The sequence below is a fragment of the Leptonychotes weddellii genome, unplaced genomic scaffold, assembly GCF_054177405.1.
Source record: "Leptonychotes weddellii isolate Sample4059 unplaced genomic scaffold, ASM5417740v2 HiC_scaffold_2631, whole genome shotgun sequence".
Taxonomy (NCBI): domain Eukaryota; kingdom Metazoa; phylum Chordata; class Mammalia; order Carnivora; family Phocidae; genus Leptonychotes; species Leptonychotes weddellii.
Genome location: NW_027855538.1, coordinates 1 through 13,156, shown reverse-complemented (window position 1 = coordinate 13,156; position 13,156 = coordinate 1). Strand labels below are relative to the sequence as shown.

Genomic DNA, 13,156 nt, shown 5'->3' with positions numbered 1-13,156 from the left:
TATAGCAGCAATGTCCACAATAGCCAAACTATGGGAAGAGCCAAAATGTCCATTGACAGATGAATGGATAATGAAGATGTGGTATACACACACACACACACACACACACACACACACACACACACACACACTGGAATATTACGCAGCCATCAAAAAGAATGAAATCTTGCCATTTGCAATGACGTGGATGGAACTGGATGGTATTATGCTGAGCGAAATAAGTCAATCAGAGAAAGACATGTATCATATGAGCTCACTGATAATGAGGAATTCTTAATCTCAGGAAACAAATTGAGGGTTGCTGGAGTGGTGGGGGTTGGGAGGATTGGGGTGGCTGGGTCATAGACATTGGGGAAAGTATGTGCATTGCTGAGCGCTGTGAACTGTGTAAGACTGTTGAATCACTGTACCTCTGAAACAAATAATACATTATATGTTTAAAAAAAAGAAGATAGTAGGAAGGGAAAAATGAAGGGTGGGAAATCGGAGGGGGAGACAAACCATGAGAAACTATGGACTCTGTGAAACAAACTGAGGGTTCTGGGGGTGTGGGGGGATGGGTTAGCCTGGTGATGGGTATTAAAGAGGGCATGTACTGAATGGAGCACTGGGTGTTATATGCAAACAATGAATCATGGAACACTACATCAAAAACTAATGATGTCATGTATGGTGATTAACATAACATAATAAAATTAAAAAAATAAATTTAAAAAATTAAAAAAAAACCCAAAAAACAAAATAAAGGAAAGTATTAAAGTAGCAGTACAAACTAAAATATACTCAGGAATAAATCTAGCAAAGCATGCTAAGGAGAAAATAATTATGAGAGATTATAGAACTTAATTATACTTAATAAATGTAGAAATATACTAGGTTTTTGCTTGTTTTCACTTAATATCATAAATACATAAATTCTCCCCAAACTGATGTTTAAGTTCAATATATATTTAATCTCAATCTATTCTTTCATCTTTCCTCTACAAAAAAAAAAAAAAGTGCAGTAGAATATCTGAAGAATCCTGGGGTAGGGCTGAATTTTTTAAATAAAAAAAGGTAAAATTCAAATAAATAAAAAGTCTGGTAAATTTTGCCATAATAATAATAAAAAAAGAAATTTCTGTGTAACAAAATTTCCAACCAAAGTTAAAGTATAAGGGACAGATTGGAACAAGACAATAAATCCACATGTAAGTATAAGAATTATTTATCTAGGAAAACTAGAGTCTGTACAAATTAACAGGAGAAAGAATCTAAAAGAAAAATGGACAAAAGTTACCAATAAGTAAATCACAAAAGGGAAATTTGAATGTTAGAAAAAAATAGAGAGAGATATATTCTACAAGATACCTTTGGTAGTAATATAAATTAGAACTACGAGACACCATTTCACACTTCTCAAATTAAAATATTTGAAATGTACAATATGCCATTATTTGTGAGACAAAGACAAGAAAACAACTTAAATGTCTATCGGTATGGAACTTGGCTATTTATAGTGATATACTCATATGATGGAGAATTATCAGTTGCTAAAAGAATGTGCTATCTATGTGTGTCAACGTGGATAGATCTCAAATATCTTGTCATGGGTGATGGATTGAGTCTAATCTTATGGTGTTTATCTCCATATTCAAATTTTCTAAAATAATTTAGAATAAGTATACTGTAAAATCAACCATATACAATTACAAAATAAAATACCCAAAACATCATTTATAATTATATTTTAAGCACACATTATGACCTAAGCATAGTTTGCTTATAATCATTTTATAGATATTCATTTTACTAATCCTCACTGCAACCACATGATTAGCTGCTTTTAATTCCCACAAGTCGAGAAACTGAAGCACAGAATAGGCAAGCAACTAATATAAAGTCTCAGAGCTTATAAGTCATATATCCAGGATTCTAATCGAGGCAGTCTGACTGCAGAATCTGATCCACTTATTATGTGTTAAAATATGCAAAGGGTAAATTTTAAAAGAATATGCAGCAGAATTAACATGTTTCTGCAGTATTTTAATTTTTTTTAAAGTAGCATATGGTGGTTTCCCACAACCTAGCCAAAAAGCCAAAAAATTAAAAATTAAAAAATTAAAAAATTTGAAACAAGAGAAAGTACATAGTTCATGTTTTATATAATACCAGGTATTAGAAATTGAATTGAATTTCTAACGTCTATTAATGCAGGTATAACTCTGTAAAATTGCTTTGGAAAACAATTTGTTATTACCTTAAAATGTACAGATTAGTAATTGTCTATGAATGTATTTTGGTGTTTTATCTGTACGTTAGGAAATACCCACAAGAATGATCATTGCAGCATAGTTTGTACTAGCAAAAACCAAAACAGAACAAAACAACAACAAAAAAACCCATCTGAATGCCTTTTGAAAGAAGAGGATGTAGAATGAATTGTGATGTAGATATATAATTGCATATTATATAGCATTAAATTTATTTAAGTATAGCTTCCTGTAACCTTATGCCAGAATTTTAACAGTAATTGGCAATTAAGTCTACCAAACAAATTCCAGAAAGCACAATTAAGATTTTGTCCTTTTAATAAAGACTCAAAATTAGGCATATGTATAGTATCATAAAAACTTAAAAAAATTAAGCAAGAGGATGATAAAAACTAAATTCAAGGCAGCAGTTACCTCTGAGGGGAGGGGTAGGGAGATGAGTTTTGGAAACAGCGCAAGGGCAAAATTTGAGTAACCAGTTGAACTGTGGAATTTTGTCTCAAGCTGCTATTATTTTTTATAATCTTTGTGTTATGTACTTTGTATTTTTATTCAGCATGGTAAGCTTAACTTAAAAACTGTTGAGTCTGAATGTTTTTTGATTGATGATTCATTATTCATCACTTGTGCTTTCAATGTGAACTTCAGGAAAGGACCAGTTCTATACTGTGGAACAATTTTGGCATGATTTCATTCAAAAGGAAGCCAAATTTGTAATAGTTTTTTTTTTAAGTAACAAATTTATTTTATAGAGCCTATGAAATTCTCATCTCATAGAGCCTGAGAAAAAATATTCAATAATTTTAAAATTTGATCAATCATTGCTTTTTTATATATTTTGCTTCTTTAGATTGTAATTAAAATCTCTACTAATAGGAATAATATGAAGTATTATCAATAGGAAAATAGCTAATGAGTATTTTTTTAACATTTCTTTTTTTTTTTTAAAGATTTTATTATTTATTTGACAGAGAGAGAGAGAGAGCGTGTACAAGCAGGGAGAGCAGAGGGAGAGGGAGAAGCAGACTCTCTGCTGAGCAGGGAGCCCAATGCAGACTCCATCCCAGGACTCTGGGATCATGACCTGAGCTGAAGGCAGATGCTTAACTGACTGAGCCACCCAGGTGCCCCTTTATTTAACATTTCTATAGAAAAATATATCACATAAAAATATATTTTAATCATCTTAAAATTCTTAACACTTCATATTGTCTTAATATGATAACTTGTACATAATTCCAATCTTTAGAAAAATCACTAGTTACTCTACTTTTATCTTGAATATTAATACTGGTTTCCTTTCTCTACAGGACGCAGAAAATATGTATTTTAATTACTTGAACTTCTGGCACTTTGTACTACATTGATTCAACATTTAGGACACAATGGTGATGTCACTATCATACAGAATTTTGCAATTGTCTGTCAACAGAATGGGAGGTATTTCTTACAGAATGTTAACCGTATTTCCTAATTATCTCAGAAAGGGGAATAACACCTCATCAAACAGACTTTTTTTTATGTTCAAACATTTTTATCATTCATATTCTTTAGAAGAAAATCAATATTCGGCAGCCTTTGGGAATAGTCAGATGTCCTTGCAATTTGTGGATACTGTGCCTCAAGTTGCTATGTTCACAAATGGTTTTTTGAAATGGTAAGTTAGGTTAAATTGCTCAGAAGAAATGAATGATATAATATGGGAAAAATTAACTAGAGAACCAATAGCATAAGTCTTCATTTGAAAATTCTGAGTATAAAAAGACTCTGAAGGAGCATTCTAACACAGGGAAGGAGGGCAAAGATATTTTTATATGGCTTTAGCAACAGAGGTTAGTTGAAGTTCTTGTGGATTAAGCCTTTGTATGAGCAATTTTGAGAGATGGGAGGAAAACTATGCACAAAGTTCACATACAAGAGGCAATGGGGAGAAAAAACTCAGAGAGGCCAAGGACATCTGAGGATCACAATGGGAAATTCTCAGTCAGTGTCTTGTAAATAAATGTGTAAATACACATACACACATTCACATACTCACTTATATACTCCTATGTATGACATATGTATACTTTTTGTGTATATATTTTGTATATATAAGTGCATATATATTATGATCTGTGATCTTTGTATTCTTTTAAAATTAAGATAAAAAGATAAAAATTTAAAAATTAAGAAAAATGATAAGGAAAGTATTTTATTATCTTATTTGTTAGTACTTTTTTTGTAGCTATTTTGAATGGTTATGTCCATTAAAAATAGATAGCTATGAATATTAAGGGTTGAGAATATCACCTATTTCTTCCTCCTCCTTTCTCTCCCCTTCCTTCCTTCCTTCCTTCCTTTCCTTTTTCTCTCTTCCTTCCTCTCTCTTTCTTCGGTTCTCTTCCTTCCTTCCTTTCTTTTTTTTTTTTTAAAGATTTTATTTGTTTATTTGACAGAGAGAGACACAGCGAGAGAGGGAACACAAGCAGGGGGAGTGGGAGAGAGAGAAGCAGGCTTCCTGCTGAGCAGGGAGCATGCTTAATGACTCAGCCACCCAGGCGCCCCTTTCTTTCTCTTAATAAGAGACCAGTGTGGGGAAATACAAACCAATTATACTACTACTAAGACCAGTAATTTCTTAATGGCTGGTTTATTAGAAATAAATGCATTTAAAATTTTCTTCTTATATTCGAATAACCCAACAATGAACAGTCCAAGCCAAAAGAGTGAAAATTTATTTCTCTTGAACTGATTTTTTTTCTGTAGCTGAATGATCATGAACATTATTTTCCACCTTGTATTTCATTTCATTAGAGGTTTGTAATATGCATTTTTATTTGATCCAGAATATTTACTTGTGTGTTTTGTTTTTTAGAATGAAAAACATTTACGGCATGCCTTGCCTGCCTACATAATTGATTACCAGAAGTCACAGGAAACAGAAATATGGTTATTTGAAACTAAACTTGGGAGACATGCAGAAAGGTAATAACACATTTATTTGGAAACTAAAGTTCAGCATCTAGGAAATATAGTTTTAATGATTTGTTGCTTCTGGAAGACAAACATTTCCTTTTACAGCATCCATGTTCTTACTGATTATATAGACTTACATCTTTAGGATGTATTCTCCATCAAGATGCATAGCACTGAAGCAGGAAGAGCCTTGCTAAATTTATTGATTACAAAACCCTAGTCATTTTCTTTTCTTTTTTTTTTAAATTTTATTTATTCATTTGAGAGAGAGAGAGAGCATGAGCAGGGGGAGAGGCAGAGGGAGAAGCAGGCTCCCCACTGAGCCAGGAGCCCGAACCCTAGTCATTTTCTAAAAAGAAAAAAACAAAACAAAACAAAAACCCAACTTTGTATAAAATATACACAAAATTGAAGATAATTACTGTGTTAATTTTAAGATATCAAATTTTTATTTTTAAAATATACGAAGGACCACTGAGGAATTTTATTCTAAGAAGATAAGAATTTTTCAGTATTTTGGAGAGGAAAGATATCTATAGAGCTAATCAATGGAAGCTAAGTAATTGATTCTTTGGTAATCTCTCATGAAGAATATGACCTAAGTCAATGTTATTCTACCCTTTTGGTTTCTTGAAACACATCATCTGACATTGTTTTCCCTTCAACAGATCATTCTTTTTGGAGGAGTAGATATGATGTGATGATGTAATCAGGGTCCTATGACTCTGGATTAAATATGCTTACAAGCAAGATATTTAGTTTCTCCTGTATCTAGCAACTTATTAGGCATCTCCACATTAATTTTTAATAGGCACTGCAAACTTAACATGGCTTAAACAGATCCTTACCCCAAACCCACTCCATTGGAGTATTCCCCATGTCAGTTAATGGCATCTCTCTTCTTATAGTTGTTTAGGACAAAAACCTGGGAGGTGTCCTTGACTTCACTCTTTTCTTTATACCCCACATGTCATTCACCAGTCATCCTGTCACTATTCACCAATTTCTCACCATCTCCATCACTATGACATTAATTTAAGACTATCATCTCTTCCATGGACAAATGCAGTGGGCTAGCATACATTAACCTACTTATATTTCTCCTTCTGTTCTTGATCTCATATGATTTACTTTCTAAACAGTAATCAGAGTGATCTTTTAAAAATATAAATATGATGTCATGTTATCACTGTACTCATAACTCTGTGGAAGTGTGTTAATCAATCTTAGAATAAAATTCCTATAAACCCTACATAATATGTAGACACTAAACAAACATCTTGAAATGAATGAATGAGGTTCAGTGACTTGTCTAATTAACATTGTAAGTTTTTAGGAGAAGCTAAGTTTTTTGAGACCGTGATACCCTGCCAAAGACAGAGCAAGATTTCTTAAGTCTGTATAGCTACCTCCTGCTCTTATTTATTTATCTTGCTGAACTTTTCAATTTTTTGCACTTTTCCAACCTTTCCCAAATACAGACATTGTAGTGATAATATTGTTTAGTAGTAGTAGTTCATAATTACTAACCTATGAGAAGATAGCTGTTGAACATCAGATAAATACACAGTATTTATCTCATTTGTGGCCACTGAAAAATGTCTGACCTGACAGCACTAAGGAATTTACAGATTAATCATTCAGAGACTTGCAAATTAGTCATGGCTTATGTAGACTTATTAGTAAGTATACAGATCCAGAGGAGAAATAGTTGTTAATATTAAAATGGTGCTTAGAACCTAGTGAGATACAGTGCATTCTCATTTTCCATTAGACATATTCCAACTGTTCTTTTCACTTCTTAGGCATTTCTTTGATACTTTTTCTTTAATTTTTTTAAAGATTAAATTTTAATATTGATATTATTAATGGAAAAAAAAAGAAACTCCTTTTTCTAGGGTTAAATATCACCTAGGCTTTGAATATTGTCTCTTGTAATCACTAGGCTTTAAAAACAAATTTTATTGTAGGTGCATCAAACCTTGTCCTTGCTTCAGAATCTGTGGCTGGAAGGAGCTGACAGCTGAAGTGTCCTTTGCTCTGTTTCAGGCTCTGTGATACTAAAACTCTGTAAAAAAAGTTACATGATGCACAAGACTGTGAAAGCCTAAATACATGCACCAAAAATCATAACACACAGGTGAGATTCCTTCAAAAATTAATATTTAATTTTACTTTTAAAGATGTGACAGTGCTTATGAGTAGTAGCCAAAGGTGTAAACACATCATCAAACAGAAAATATGTGTTTGTTATGTGTTTGCTTAATAAACATTGGTATAAGTGTATTGATCATATTTTTAAGAAAGCATATAGGGCTCTTTTCAAAACAAGTTAAGATTTTTTTTCCTTATGGTGAGCTTGTCACCTCTTTCTTCCCTGACCAAAGAATAAATATCTATTTATTCTTGACTTGGCTGATCCTCACTGCTGCTAAAATTTCATAGGCCAATTTCAAGGCATAGGTGGTAATATCACACAGGAGATTTAGCTTTTATAAAAGCTCTTAGGAAAGGTGTTACTGGTGGCAATGATTATGGTGGTGATCAAGATATCTAGCCATCTACTCTGTTGCTTAGAAGGCACATTTTCTGTTAGGAAGACCAATAATAATGGTGATATTACTATTAATAGCAGTTAACTTTTATTGAGTCTTTATTATATGCTCATACCAGGTTCATTATTCACATTATCATTAATTTTTACAGCCATTTGGCACATTAGATATTCTTGTTATCCTGCTTTATAGGTGAATAAGAGTGAAACAGCTAATTGACGGGCAGAGTTGGGATACAAACCCAAGTTTTTTTTGTTTGTTTCTGCTGGTATAGAGATCTTATCTCCTACTCAGCCCTGGTCTTCCACATAGGAACATGTATGACAATATGAAGCTTATCACTTTTCTTGTATTGCTGCTTTGAGATTGTAAATAAATACATAGTAGACATACCTCTAATGGGTGACCATCCTCCACCATTTTAAAAAATGCCAAGTATTAGGGGCACCTGGGTGGCCAGTCATTAGGCATCTGCCTTTGGCCCAGTCATGATCCCAGAGTCCTGGGATGGAGCCCCACATCGGGCTCCCTGCTCAGCGGGAAGCCCGCTTCTCCCTCTCCCACTCCCCCTGCTTGTGTTCCTTCTCTCACTGTGTCTCTCTCTGTCAAATAAATAAATTAATTAATTTAAAAAAATGCAAGTATTAGATACAGTGAATGCTAGGCTCTATTTATTTTAAAAAATCTTCACTCAGGCAAAATGACTAGTTATACTGCTTAGAAAAATAAATTATATGCTTATTAAATTTTTTCTTAAAATGATTCTGAAAAAATAAATCTATCATATGGGAAAGCTATGGATAAGATAATTTAAGATACTGTTATTGCATATCTGAATTTTTACATTGTCTATCTGTAGGTTGATACTTTCTAAATTCATGTTTTTCTAGGACTCGAGGAATCACCAACACTAAATGAAGCAGCAGATCTTTGCAGAATGTACTGCCTTAGTGAGATTTTCCTTCAATACTTACCTCTGTTTCAAAGAGCTAAGAATAAAATTATTACTTCTATTTGGGACAGAACACTTATACCATTTCTAAAAATGGTAAGTCAACTACATGGAAATTCACAAACATTTTAAATTCAGTAAGGCAAAAGTTTAAAGGCATAATACTTTGCTTTTCCAGATACTGTTTTTTTTTTTTTAATATGCATCTTAAAAATTGCTACCAGCAAACAATGAATGTTTCTAGGAAAAATAGTTCCATCATATATAAAAGTACTCAACAGAGAAAGTATTTCAGCCACATATAAAATGATACATATTCCTAAGAATTCCAGATAATAGTATAATTTTTTTGAAGAAACAATACTATTGATATACATTTACATTGAGGTAATAATTTACATAAATTGTGTGCTTATACTTTGTTAATTAAAACAGAGAAAAAGGAATGTAAAAGTCATTTGTCAGCTATTGTGAAACTAAAGAATCTTAGTTTCCATATTTAGCATAGTGTTTCCCAGTTTAATATTATTTTTGTATAGTTTATTGCAATCTCATTTTGGATTGACACTTTAGCTCAAGAAAAAGGATACATTTTGGAGTGGATTTTAACCAAAGAACATGAGGTTGTTGTCTCATGGAGTTGAAGAATGAATCTCACAGACAAAGGAGAGTGAGTAAATCGATAGAATTTTATTAAGTGAAGGTACAGAAAAAGCTCTCAGGAGTGAGAGGGGTCCCGAGAGGGCTGCCACTGAGGGCTTTTAAGGTTGGTCTTTTATAGAAAGCTAACCAGGGAACTTAAATCATTTTAACATCTGTATTGATAGCACCTTGGAGTAAGGACTAGTGATAACACCTTCAATGATTTACTTCCTTTTTAAGGTCCAGTAATTCTCTGTTGGTCACAAGTAGCTGTTATAACAAGACCCCACCTCCGACACCTAGGACAGGATGGTCTGGTTTGTTTCCTTATCTCTGGTTTCCTTACACATCCACATTTTTGGGATTTTTGTAAGCCTGATCCCATAGCCCCATACCTATCTCTCCCTACCTAGTCCCTGCCTGTCCCTTATTCAAACATCATGTAATATGTTGTTATAATAACTTAAGCCTACTAAGAGAATTATTCCCATTGCCTTAGCACAGTATAAGATAAAAGGATACTAAGTTACATGAAGCTAAAGCAATGTCTTTGTGAAATATTGAGAAACCCATCTAATACAGTACATTAAAGCATGGCTGTGTAGTTGTAAAATCACATTGTTGATTTTATTATCTAGTTGCTGTCAGCACAGCAGCACTGTGCATGCAGATGACATTCCATTGTGTACTTAAGAAATCCCGTCTGGTATGTACTTGTGTTTTATTTAGGTCTAACCAATAAAATGATGCCATAAACATTTTTAAAATAATTCATTTATTTTTAAAATTTCATTATTCCTTTCTTGATATATAGTTGACATACAATGTTATGTTCGTTTTAGGTGTATGCCATAGTGAATCAACAGTTTTGTACATTACTCAGTGCTCATTATGATAAGTGTAGTTACCATCCGTCATCATATGATGCTATTACAATACTATTGGCTATATTCCCTATGCTGTACTTTTCATCCCCATGACTTATTCACTTTATAGCTGGAAGTTTGTACCTCTTATTTCCCTTCACCTATTTCACCTATTCTCCTGCCCTATTCCAGCAATCACCAGTTTGTTCTCTGTATTTATGTCTGTTTTTGTTTTTTTGTTTTGTTTTTTAGATTTCACAAATAAGTGAAATCATATGGTATTTGTCTTTGTCTGTCTGACTTCTTTTTTTTTCTTTCCAATTTTATTTAAATTCCAGTTAGTTAATATACAGTGCGATTTTAGTGACAGGGGTAGAATTTAGTAATTCATCACTTGCATACAACAAGTGCCCTCCTTTATCCCCATCACCTGTTTAACCCATCCCCCACCCACCTCCTCTCCCATAACCATGTTTATTCTCCAATATTAAGAGTCCGTTTCTTGGTTTTCCTTTCTCCCCCTTCCAATATTCATTTATTTTGTTTCTTAAATTCCACATGTGAGTGAAATCACATGGTATTTGTCTTTCTCTGACTGACTTATTTTGCTTAGCACAATACTCTCTAACTCCATTCACATCATCGCAAATGGCAAGATTTCATTTTTTTTTTTTATGGCTTTGTAGTACTTTGTTGTAGATATATACCACATCTTCTTTATCCGTTCATCAACTGATGAATGCTTGGGCTGCTTCTATATCTTGGCTGTTGCAAATAATGCTGAAATAAACATAGGGATCTATATACCTTTTTGAGTTAGTGTTTTGATTTTCTTGGGGTAAATACTCAGCAATGGAATTACTGAATCATATGGTATTTCTATTTTTAATTTTTTGAGGAACCTCCATGCTGTTTTCCATAGTGGCTGCACCACTTTACATTCCCACCAATAGTGCATTGACTGTTCCTTTTTCTCTTTATCCTCACCAACACTTGTTATTTCTTGTCTTTTTGATACTAGTAATGCTGACATATGAGGTGATATCTCATTTTGGTTTTGATATGCATTTCCCTGGTGATTAGTGATGTTGAGTGTCTTTTCACCTGTCTGTTGGAATGTATATCTTCTTTGGATAAATGTCTGTTCAGGTTCACTTCCCATTTTTTTTTTTAAAGATTTTATTTATTTATTTATTTGAGAGAGAGAATGAGAGAGAGAGAGCACATGAGAGGGGGGAGGGTCAGAGGGAGAAGCAGACTCCCTGCTCAGCAGGGAGCCTGATGTGGGACTCGATCCCGGGACTCCAGGATCGTGACCTGAGCTGAAGGCAGTCGCTTAACCAACTGAGCCACCCAGGCGCCCTTGTTCACTTCCCATTTTTAAAGCAGATTTGTTTCTTTGGTGTTGAGTTGAATAAGTTCTTTATATATTTTGAGTATTAACCTCTTACCTGATATATCATTTCCAAATATCTTCTCCCATTTAGCAGGTTACCATTTTGTTTTATTTTTCTCAGTTAAAGAAATGTGAATTTTTCATCCTAAAACAATTAGAGGCTAGACATAATTGGAATGTGAATTTCACTGGCCTGCCTGACTTAACTGGTAATATTTTGTGGAAGAATATTGCTTATTATTATCATATTTAATACAGTAGAGGTATGTTTTAAATAACTGTATAATTAAGTCTTTTATTCATTTTTTTGGTGAATGGGTCAGAATTGTATTTGACAAATAATTACAGTTGACTATTCATCACTTAACTACAATTGGGTGGGAAGCTTTCTTCACAGATATTTTCTGTGGAAAATCTGTATTTTCACAAGGGGTTAGTGGTTCTATTGAAGGTCTAGTAACTAACTATGAGATAATGTGAGCTATTTGAGAAAAAAGAAAAAGGAGGTTAAATTGAAGGAAACTATAGGAGCTACCCCTAGAATACTAGACAGTTGTTACCGTTCATTGCGTTATCTTTCCTAAATCAGATATTTTGCATACATAATAAAATTTGCTGTTGATCATTTTTAAAAAAGGTGTTGTTTCTATGAAAACTGAAGAGGAGTGTCAGATTGGAGTAGTATTATCTGAAGGAGGAGGATGCACAGTTCAAGAGCCCTGTCCCACTTCACCCAGCATGACCTTCAGCATGATATTGATTCCTGACTCCTTCACTTACCATATTGGAGCCATGGGCTGCCTTCTCATTGACCTATCTGGTTTTGTTTTCTGAGTGAGAGAAAAATATAGCAACACCAGTAACAAGTTCAAAGATACTTTACTGTCTTACAACATTAGTTCCAACATGAAAAATATGCCAGGACCTATTCTATTTTCTTTTAAGCATCCCAAATGAGATACAGACATAAACTTATGAAATAATTTATATACTCATAAAACAAAAAACATGGTGACTATCACTCAGACTTTAATTATAGTTTGAATATATTTTCTTTTTCCACACAGGGCTAAATTTAGGATTGAGTGACAATTTGATGCAGGAATATCAGAAGCTGTGGAACGCAGTCTTAACACTATCAGGGGGTGATAACTTTGGGAGACCCATGCCCTTGAGGACAACATCCAGACCATTTCTTACACAGGAAGACCCATGTCACCAAGAAGTGCTGACAATGTTTTCAAGTTGATCTCATTCAGGACAGAAAAAGATTAGCTGTATAATCCTTGTATAGAAAATAGATCTTGCCCATTAAAGTTTTTTCTTTTTGCAGCATTGGTCCTGCTGATTAGCTGCCATACCTATAGCCACCTTCTTTGCCTTCCTCCTGTTTTATTTGTTTATTTAAGTGAGAACATGAGAAAGGGAGCTAATATTTATTAAGCACCCATTCTGTCAGGTATTGTGCTTTGCCCTTCACATGATATTTGAATTTGGTTTTCAAAACAGCCCCACTCATATTAGTCTCATTCTCA

General features: G+C 33.5%; 1 long non-coding RNA gene across 3 annotated transcripts; it reads left to right on the top strand.

Annotated features, from left to right (window-relative positions):
* The first annotated feature begins 3,208 nt into the window (after window positions 1-3,208).
* Window positions 3,209-13,127, top strand: LOC115940242 (uncharacterized). Of its 3 annotated transcripts, none has more exons than XR_014142113.1 (6): window positions 3,209-3,376; window positions 3,563-3,692; window positions 5,110-5,219; window positions 7,181-7,350; window positions 8,656-8,813; window positions 9,291-13,127. It is a non-coding gene; the product is annotated as an uncharacterized LOC115940242 (long non-coding RNA). The 3 variants fall into 3 exon arrangements; XR_014142114.1 differs by having other exon boundaries at window positions 12,689-13,008; XR_004075029.2 differs by having other exon boundaries at window positions 3,210-3,376; window positions 7,260-7,350.
* Window positions 13,128-13,156: the final 29 nt, after the last annotated feature.